At 40.5% G+C, this 11067-nt stretch overlaps 1 pseudogene; it reads right to left on the bottom strand.

Annotated features, from left to right (window-relative positions):
- Positions 1–492: 492 nt before the first annotated feature.
- LOC122437241 lies at positions 493–7931 on the bottom strand (annotated as a pseudogene).
- Between the last annotated feature and the right edge of the window lie 3136 nt (positions 7932–11067).

Here is an 11067-nt window from a genome sequence, read left to right as displayed (position 1 = left end):
TTCTTATTTAAAAAAATAACCATGCATGCTAAGATGAAACATGGTAAAAAGTAGTGTAAGTTCTGTCAATGATTCTTTACACAACGAGTGGGAAAATGATAGGAATCATTTTCTCTTAAGGAAGTTTTGTTATTGCACTGACTTTTACAATCTGGTCTAGTAATTTAGAAAAATCATGTAGCAAAATCTGTAAAATTAAAATACAAAATTCTGGTTTGTAGACTTCAGTTAGCCAAGTCTCTCCAGAGTTGTTCATGAGAGTGAAATGGAATGAATAGTTAAGTCACTATTTTGTTTACTTGCTGTGAGGGGGACATTTTCAGAACACAGCTTTCGTACTTTCATAATTATATTCAAAAGATATAAACAAAGTCAAAGCAGTTGTCTTCTTTTTTTTCTTCTTCTGTGCAATTTTCAGCTCTTGTTGCACTCCTGAGTGCCATAATTGAAACAATACTGGTTTGGAGACCAATTGAGGATTGACCATAAATGTCACATAAAGGCAGTAGGACTTTGGTAAAGATATTTCCAATTGGCATAGTAATGCATTGCAGCTGCCATGGCCATGAATAGGTGCCAGATGGCATGGGGAAATGGAATGATGCCATCACTCTTGAAGAACACAACTCCCAGGCAAAAAAAATTAAACCCCACAGGCAAGTTTGTGAAATCCATTGGTGTTGTTCATTGATGTTACCACCAAGGCTGGAGAAAACCCCATAGTGGAATAGATAAAGAGCTCAACCATTATACCTCCCAAACTGAATGACCAAGGGGGATACATCTTCATCTTAGTGCTTTGTACTCAAAGATGACCAGGAAGTAATCATATCAGGGAACCGGGGAAGAATGTGAGATTGGTTTACATCAGAAGGCTTTTCATGGTAGAGAAATACATAAATGGTTCCTCCAGCTGCCATGCACATGAGATACCAGGGATCCAAATTCATGGAGATTTACCCAAGGAGTGTGAGATGCAGCAATGAAGAAATAGATAGCCATTCTATCATACATGTGAAAGCAATGCTCCACTGTCCTTATGTTGCTCTTTTTCCATGACATGATGTGAAATCTGTGGAAATGATGAAGAGGGCACAGAGGCCCATTCCATAAATCCAAGCTGTTCTCTTTTCCCAGCAGTCACCAGAGAGCCGGTGAAGGAGGGTTCTGCCCACAATGGCCAGAACAATGAGGAAAGCATGTATGTAACAGTTAGCAGCATGTTTGTAACCTGTTGGCTTTTAGCCACCTTTGGCGGGGCCCAGTGGTTCATGAACTGCTGGAATCAATTCTGGAAACTTGTTGAGCCTCCTCTCCTCCTCGGGGGCAGGTAGTTTCATTTCACCAGGGCCAGCAGCCGGGCAGGCGGCCCTCATGAGCTGGGGTTGTTCTGGAGGCTGCTGTGTGCCCGGGGGACCACTCAGTGGTTCAGGGGCAGAGTGGGCCAGGTTGAGGGATCAGGACAGGGCCAGAGCTAGACCAGGCACCCCACTACAGTATTCTTGCCTGGAGAATGGCGTGGACAGAGGAGCCTGGTAGACTACACTCAATAGGGTCACAAAGAGTTGGAAACTACTGAAGAAAAGCTATGACAAATCTAAAGAGCATATTAAAAAGCAGAGACATTACTTTGCTAACAAAGGTCTGTTTAGTGATTTTTCTAGTAGTCATGTATGGATGTGAGAATTGCACTATAAAGGAAGCTGAACACTGAAGAATTGATGCTTTTGAACTGTGGTGTTGGAGAAGATTCTTGAGAGTCTCTTGGAGTGCAAGAAGATCCAACCACTTAATCCTAAATGAAATCAGTCCTGAATATTCACTGGAAGGACTGATGTTGAAGTTGAGTCTCCAATACTTTGGCCACCTGATGGAAATAACTGACTCACTGGAAAAGACCTTGATGTTGGGAAAGGTTGAAGGCAATAGGAGTAGGGGATGACAGAGGATGAGATGGTTGGAATCCATTGATTGACATGAGTTTGAGTAAGCTTTGGTATTTGGTGATGGACAGGGAAGTCTGTGGTGCTGCAGTCCATTGGGTCACAAAGAATCAGACATGACTGAGCAACTGAACTAAAGAAGTGACTTAGCACACACACATGCATAGACCAAAATATCTCATGAACATAAAGGCAAAAACTCTAAGCAACATATTAACAAGTCAAATCCAACAATGTTCCAAAAGATTAGTTACCACAAAAAAGTGAGATTTATTCAAGTTATGCAAGGCTGGTTCAACATTAGAAAGCCAATTAATGTGATCCATCATATCAGACTAAGGAATAAAAATCAAATAATTACAATAGATGCAGAACAAGTAGTTTAGAAAGTTCTCCACCTTTTATGATAAAGAACTTTAAGCAAATTATGAGTTGAAGGGGTTTCCTCAACTTGATAAAGAACATCTACAGGAAAACCCTTGTCTATCATCATGCTTAATGTAGAGAAATGATAAGCTTTATTGATAAGATCTGAACAAGGCAGGGATGTCCACTCTCATCACTTCATTATTATACTGGAAGTTCTAGCTATGCAATGATACAAGAAAAGGAAATAAAAGTATACAGATTTAGGAGGAATAAATGCAGCTGTATTATTGCAAATACAACTTGACTATCTCTTGTAGAAAATAAAAAAAAAATAATTTTTAAAAATTGAGAAATTAAAAAGTATTTATAGAAATATTGCAGAATACAAGTTTAACATGCAAAATTCAGCCAGCTTTTATACAAGAGCAACAAAGAAGTAGAATTTAAAATGAAAAACAAAATAACATTTATATCAATATCCTAAAAACTGAAATACTTTGGTGTAAATCTAAAAATATATGTCCAAGATCTATATGAGAAATTATAAAATTGATGGAAGAACTAAATGACCTGCATAAATAAGACGTCTTCCATGCAAAACCTCAATTTGTCAGTGCATCAGTTCTTCCCAAATTAAACTACAGTTTCAATGTGAACCAAATAAAAATTTCACTAAGTGACTTTGTGGATATTGATAAATTAATTCCAGAGTGTGCATGTAGAGGCAAAGACAGAATAGTTGACACATATTGGAGGAGAGAAACAAAGTGGAAAAACTGGACTACAAAACTTCAAGTCTTACTATAAAGGTGTAACAATCAATACAGTTTGTAGTAATCAGGACAATGTACTATTAGTGAAAGGATAAACAAATAGAACAATGAGATAGAGTAGAGAGCTCAGAAATCCCATAAGTATACTCTGAGAGATGTTCAGAGGGCTCAAACAAAACCTTGCATACCCCAGGACCCAGAGACCCCACAGAGACTGAGCCAGACCTGCCTTTGAGTGTCTGAGCATGTCATGCAGAGGCAAGTGTCAGCAGTGACCTGGAACGGGAACAGGGGCTCTGGCTGCAAAGTACCTGGGGCACACAGTGTGTTGCATAAGCCCTCTTAGAGGAAGTTACCACTAGGTCCACCATAGAGCTGCTGAGCAGATGGCCCACAAACTGCAGAACAGTTATGCCAAAGAAATTTGCAAACTGGTAAGAAAGTTCTAGGAACCACAACAGATTTACCATCCTGGAGATCTGGCAAAGGGAACACTCAGAATTTGACTTTGAAGGTCAGTGAGATTTGTCTACAGAAATTCCACAGGACTGGGGAAACAGCCTCTTGGAGGCCAAAAACAAAACCATGTGTGCACCAGGAACAAGGACAAAGGAGCAGTGTCCTCACAAGAGACTGAACAAGATTTTCCTGTGAGTGTCCAGGAGTATACAGCAGAGGCAAGAGTGGACAGTATCCTGCTGCAGGGTTGGAGCAATGAATACAACAGTGCATGCATAAGTCCTTGTGAAGGAGGTCTCTTACTGTGATTACCCATACCATAGTTTGGCCTCAGGCCAAATAACAGAGAGAGAGCACAGTCACACCCATCAACAGAAAATTGTATTAAAGATTTACTGTCCATGGCCCTGCCCATGAGAATAAGACCCAGAACAAGAGACAGTCAGTCTCTTCCATCAGGAAGCTTCCACAAGCCTCTTATCCTTATCTGTCAGAGGGCAGACAGGCAGAAAGAATCAAAATCACAATTTCAGAAAACTAACCAAACTGATCACGTAGATCACAGGCTTGTCTAACTCAATGAAACTATGAGCCATGCCTTATCAGGTCACCAAATAAGGATGGGTCATGGTGGAGAGTTTCGACAAAATGTGGTCCACTGGAGAAGGGAATGGCAATCCACTTCTGTATTATTTCCTTGAGAACTCCATGAACAGTATGAAAAGGCAAAAAGGTATGACACTGAAAGATGAAATCCTCCAAATTGAAAGGTGACCAATAAGCTACTGGAGAAGAGTGGAAAAATAACTGCAGACAATGAAAACATGAAGCCGAAATGAAAACAACACCTGCATATGGAGGTGACTGGTGATGGAAGTAAAGTCCAATGCAGTAAAGAACAATATTGCATACTCCAACCTGGAATGTTAGGTCCACCAGTTCAGTTCAGTTCAGTCGCTCAGTCGTTTCCAACTCTTTGCGACCCCATGAATCGCAGCACACCAGGCCTCCCTGTCCACAACCAACTCCCGGAATTTACTCAAACTCATGTCCATCGAGTCGGTGACGCCATCCAGCCATTCTGATCCTCTGTCATCCCCTTCTCCTCCTGCCCCCAATCCCTCCCAGCATCAGGGTATTTTCCAGTGAGTCAACTCCTCACATCAGGTGGCCAAAGTACTGGAGTTTCAGCTTTAGCATCAGTCCTTCCAGTGAACACCCAGGACTGATCTCCTTTAGGATAGATTGGTTGGATCTTCTTGCAGTCCAAGGGACTCTCAAGAGTCTTCTCCAACACCACAGTTCAAAAACATTAATTCTTTGGCACTCAGCTTTCTTCACAGTCCAACTCTCACATCCATACATGACCAGTGAAAAAACCATAGCCTTGACTAGATGGACCTTTGTTGGCAAAGTAATGTCTCTGCTTTTTAATATGCTATCTAGGTTTGTCATAGCTTTCCTTTCAAGAAGCAAGCGTCTTTTAACTTCATGGCAGAAAAAACAATCTGCAGTGATTTTGGAGCGCCCCAAAATAAAGTCTGACACTGTTTCCACTGTTCTCCCATCTATTTCCCATAAAGTGACGAGATCAGGTGCCATGATCTCAGTTTTCTGAATGTTGAGCTTTAAGCCAACTTTTTCACTCTCCTCTTTCACTTTCATCAAGAGGCTTTTTAGTTCCTCTTCACTTTCTGCCATAAGGGTGGTGTCATCTGCATATCTGAGGTTATTAATATCTCTCCTGGCAATCTTGATTCTAGCTTGTGCTTCTTCCAGCCCAGCGTTTCCCATGATGTACTCTGCATATAAGTTAAATAAGCAGGGTGACAATATACAGCCTTGACATACTCCTTTTCCTATTTAGAACCAGTCTGTTGTTCCATGTCCAGTTCTAACTGTTCCTTCCTGACAGGCATACAGGTTTCTCAAGAGGCAGGTCAGGTGTTCTGGTATTCCCATCTCTTTCAGAATTTTCCACAGTTTGTTGTGATCCACACAGTCAAAGGCTTTGGCATAGTCAATAAAGCAGAAATAAATGTTTTTCTGGAACTCTCTTGCTTTTTCAATGATCCAGCAGAAGTTGGCAATTTGATCTCTGGTTCCTCTGCCTTTTCTAAAACCAGCTTGAACATCCAGAAGTTTATGGTTCATGTATTGCTGAAACCTGGCTTGGAGAATTTTGAGCATTACTTTACTAGTGTTGGAGATGAGTGTAATTGTGCAGTAGTTTGAGCAATCTTTGGGATTGCCTTTCTTTGGGATTGGAATGAAAACTGACCTTTTCCAGTCCTGTGGCCACTGCTGAGTTTCCCAAATTTGCTGGCATATTGAGTGCAGTACTTTCACAGCATCATCTTTCAGGATTGGAAATAGCTCAACTAGAATTCCATCACTTCCACTAGCTTTGTTCATAGTGATGCTTTCTAAGGCCCACTTGACTTTACATTCCAGGATGTCTCCCTCTAGGTGAGTGATCACACCATCATGGTTATCTGAGTCATGAAAATCTTTTTCGTACAGTTCTTTTGTGTATTTTTGCCACCTCATCTTCTACTTCTGTTAGGTCAATATCATTTCTGTCTTCTATCGAACCCATCTTTCCATGAAATGTTCCCTTGGTACCTCTAATTGTCTTGAAGAGATCTCTAGTCTTTCCCATTCTGTTGTTTTCATCTATTTCTTTGCATTGATCACTGAGGAAGGCTTTCTTATGTCTCCTTGCTATTCTTTGGAACTCTGCATTCAAATGGGAATATCTTTCCTTTTCTCCTTTGCTTTTTGCTTCTCTTCTCAGCTTCTCTTCACAGCTATTTGTAAGGCCTCCTCAGACAGCCATTTTGCTTTCTTGCATTTCTTTTCCATTGGGATGGTCTTCATCCCTGTCTCCTGTACAATGTCATGAACCTTGATCCATAGTTAATCATGCTCTCTGTCTATCAGATCTAGTCCCTTAAATCTATTTCTCACTTCTACTGCATAATCATAAGGGATTTAATTTAGGTTGTACTTGAATGGTGTAGTGGTTTTCCCTACTTTCTTCAATTTAAGTCTGAATTTGGGAATAAGGAATTCATGATCTGAGCCACAGTCAGCTCCCAGTCTTGTTTTTGCTGCCTATATAGAGCTTCTTCATCTTTGGCTGTGAAGAATATCATCAGTCTAATTTTTGTGTTTACCATCTGATGATGTTCATGTGTCGAGTCTTCTCTTGTGTTATTGGAAGAGGGTGTATGCTATGACCAGTGTGTTCTCTTGGCAAAACTCTACTAGCCTTTGCCCTGCTTCATTCCATACTCCAAGAACAAATTTGCCTGTTACTCCAGGTGTTTCTTGAATGCCTACTTTTGCATTCTAGTCCCCTATAATGAAAACGACATATTTTAGGGGGTGTTAGTTCTAAAAGGTCTTGTAGGTCTTCACAGAACCATTCAACTTCAGCTTCTTCAGCATTACTGGTTGGGGCATAGGCTTGGATTATGGTGCTATGGAATGGTTTGCCTTGGAAACGAACAGAGATCATTCTGTCATTTTTGAGATTGCATCCAAGTACTGCATTTCAGACTCTTTTGTTGACCATGAATGGTACTCCATTTCTTCTAAGGGATTCCTGCCCACAGTAGTAGATATAATGGTCATCTGAGTTAAATTCACCTGTTCCAGTCCATTTTAGTTGGCTAATTCCTAGAATGTTGACATTCACTCTTGCCATCTCCTGTTTGACCACTTCCAATTTGCCTTGATTCATGGACCTAACACTCCAGGTTCCTATGCAATATTGCTCTTTACAGCATCAGACCTTGCTTCTATCACCAGTCACATCCACAACTGGGTATTATTTTCACTTTGCCTCCATCCTTTCATTCTTTCTGGAGTTGTTTCTTCACTGATCTCCAGTAGCATTTTGGGCACCTACCGACTTGGGGAGTTCCTCTTTCAGTATCCTATCATTTTGCCTTTTCATACTGTTCATGGGGTTCTCAAGGCAAGAATACTGAAGTGGTTTACCGTTCCCTTCTCCAGTGGACCACATTCTGTCAGACCTCTCCACCATGACCCGTCCATCTTGGGTGGCCCCACACGGCATGGATTAGTTTCACTGAGTTAGACAAGACTGTGGTCCTGTGATCAGATTGGCTAGTTTTCTGTGATTATGGTTTTAGTGTGTCTGCCCTCTGATGCCCTCTTGCAAAACCTACCCTCTTACTGGGATTTCTCTTACCTTGGACGTGGGGTCTCTCTTCACGGCTGCTCCTTACCTTGGACAAGGTCGCCCTTCCTGACCTTGAACGTGGAGTAGCTCCTCTTGGCCCTCCTGCATCTGCGTACCCACCGCTCCTTGGATGTGGAGTTGCTCCTCTAGGCCGCTGCCCCTGACCTCGGACATGGGCTAGCTCCTTTCAGCCGCTCTTGCACCGTCACAGAATTGAAAGTGGTCAAACAGGAGATGGCAAGAATGAACATCAAAATTTAAGGAATCAGTGAAGCAAAATGAACTGCAATGGGCAAATTTAATTCAGATGACCATTATATCTGCTACTATGGGCAAGAATCCCATAGAAGAAATGGAGTAGACCTCATAGTCAGCAAAAGAGTCCGAAGAGTACTTGAGTGAAATCTCAAAAATTACAGAATGATTTTTGTTTGTTTCCAAGAAAAACCATTCAATATCACAGTAATCCAAGTCTATACCTCAACCACTAATGCCAAAGAAGCTGAAGTTGAATGGTTCAATGATGACCCAGAAGACCTTCTAGAACTAACATCCAAAAAAGATATCCTTTTCCTCATAGGGGACTGGAGTGCAAAAGTAGGAAGTCAAGAGTTAACCAGAGTAACAGGAAAGTTTGGCCTCAGAGGACAAAATGAAGCAGGACAACGGCTATCAGAATTTTGCCAAGAGAACACATTTATCATAGCAAACACCCTCTTCCAACAATATAAATGATGACTCTACACATGGACATCACCAAATGATCAATACTCAAATCAGATTGATCGTATTTTTTGCAGTCACAGATTGACAAGCTCTACACAGTCAGCAAAAACAAGACAGAAGCTGACTGTGCATCAGATCCTGAACTCCTTATTCAAAAATTCAGACTTAAATTGAAGATAGAAGGGAAAATCACTAGACCACTCAGGTATGACCTAAATCAAATATCTTACGATTGTACACTGGAAGTGACAAATAGATTCAAGGGATTACTTCTGATAGACAGAGTCCCTGAAGAACTATGAACAGAGATTTGCGATGTTGTACAGGACACCACCTGTACAACAAGATGGTCAAAACCATCTCCAAGAAAAAGAAATGGAAAATGGAAAAATGGTTGTCTGAGGAGGCCTTACAAAGAGCTGAGAAAAGAAGAGAAGCTAAAGGCAAAGGAGAAAAGAAAAGATACACCCATTTGGATGCAGAGTTCCCAAGTATAGCAAGGAGAGATAAGAAAGCCTTTCTCAGTGATCAGTGCAAAGAAATAAAGGAAAACAATAGAATGGGAAAGACTAGAGATCTCTTCAAGAAAATCACAGATAAGAAGAGAACATTTCATGCAAAGATGGGCACAATAAAGGACAGAAATTGTATGGACCTAACACAAGCAAAAGATATTAAGAGGTGGCAAGAGTACACAGAAGAACTATACAAAAAATATCTTCATAACCCAGATAAGTGATCAGTCACTTAGAGCCAGACATTCTGGAATGCAAAACCAAGTGGGCCTTAGGAAACATCCCTACAAACAAAGCTCATTGAGGTGATGGAATTCTAGTTGAGCTATTTCAAAACCTAAAAGATGATGCTGTGAAAGTGTTGCACTCAATATATCAGCAAATTTGGAAAACTCAGAAATGGCCACAGGACTGGAGAAGGTCAGTTTTCATTCCAGTCCCAAAGATATGCAATGCCAAAGATTGCTCAAACTACCAAACAATTGCATTCATCTCACTCACTAGCAAAATAATGCTCAAAATTCTCCAAGTTAGGCCTCAACAGTACATGAATTGAGAACTTCCAGATGTTCATGCTGGATTTAGAAAAGGCAGATGAACCAGAGATCAAATTGCCAACATCCTTTGGACCATAGAAAAAGCAAGATAATTCAAGAAAAAAAAATATCTATTTCTGCTTTACTGACTATGCTAAAGCCTTTGACTGTGTGAATCACAACTTACTGTGGAAAATTATTCAAGAGTTGGGAATAGCAGACCACCCTACATGCCTCCTGAGAAGTCTGTATGTAGGTCCAGAAGCCACAGTTAGAACTGGACATGGAGCAACAGACTGGTTCCAAATTGGAAAAGGAGTATGTCAAAGTTGTATATTGTCATCCTGCTTATTTAACTTCTATGCAGAATGAGTAAATCATGCGAAATTCTGGGCTGGGTGAAGCACAAGCTGGAATCAGAAATATCAATAATCTCAGATATGCAGATGACAACACCATTATGGCAGAAAATGAAGAGGAACTAAGGAGCCTCTTGATGAGAGTGAAAGAAGAGAGTGAAAAAGCTGGCTTCAAATTCAACATTAAAAAAACTCATATTGTGGAATCAGTCCCATCTCTATATGCAAATAGATGGTGGAACAATGGAAACAGTGGCAGACTTCATTTTCTTGAGCTCGAAAATCACTGCAGATTGTGACTGCAGCCATAAAATTAAAAGACACTTGTTTCTTGGAAGAAAAGCTATGGCCAACCTAGACAGCATGTTAAAAAGTGGAAATATTTCTTTACTGACAAACTTCCATATAGACAAGGATATCTTTTTTCCATTTCTCATGTATGGATGTGAGAGTTGGACCATAAAGAAAGTTGAGAACTTAAGAATTGATGCTTTTGAGCTATGATGTTGGAGAGGATTCTTGAGAGTCCTTTAGACTGCAAGGAGATCAAGCCAGTCAATCCTAAAGGAAATTGGTACTGAATATTCACTGGAAGGACTGATGCTAAAGCTGAAGCTCCAATACTTTGGCCACCTGAGGTGAAGAACTGACTCATTGGAAAAGTCCCTGATGCTGGGGAAAATTGAAGGCAGGAAGAGTTGGATGACAGAGGATGAGATGGTTGGGTGGCATCACCGACTCGATGGATGTGAGTTTGAGCAAACTTCAGGTGTCAGTGATGGACAGGGAAGCCTGGCATGCTGCATTCTATGGGGTGCCAAAGGGTTGCACATAACTGACTGACTGAATTGAACTAAATTTAAAAGCACTCATTTCATCTTTGATGATGGAGCAAAGTTATACAATGGAGCAAAGATAATCTTTTCAACAAATGGTGCAGGCTGAAGTAACTAGATATCTCTACACAAATAAATAAAGGAAAATGATACATAGTCATTACTCAAACTACTCAAAGTAGATCGTGAACATAATATAAAATACAAGTATAAAAATCCTAGTAGATAACACCAGAGTAAATTTGTATTACCTTTCCTATGGTTGTGACTGGTCAGATGCAATACCAAAACACAATTCATGAAAGAAATAATTGATTAGCAAACTTTATTAAAACAAA

The sequence above is a fragment of the Cervus canadensis genome, chromosome 1, assembly GCF_019320065.1.
Source record: "Cervus canadensis isolate Bull #8, Minnesota chromosome 1, ASM1932006v1, whole genome shotgun sequence".
Classification (NCBI taxonomy): Eukaryota; Metazoa; Chordata; class Mammalia; order Artiodactyla; family Cervidae; genus Cervus; species Cervus canadensis.
Note: the sequence above shows the minus strand (reverse complement) of the source record. Positions and strands in the feature narration are given on the sequence as shown.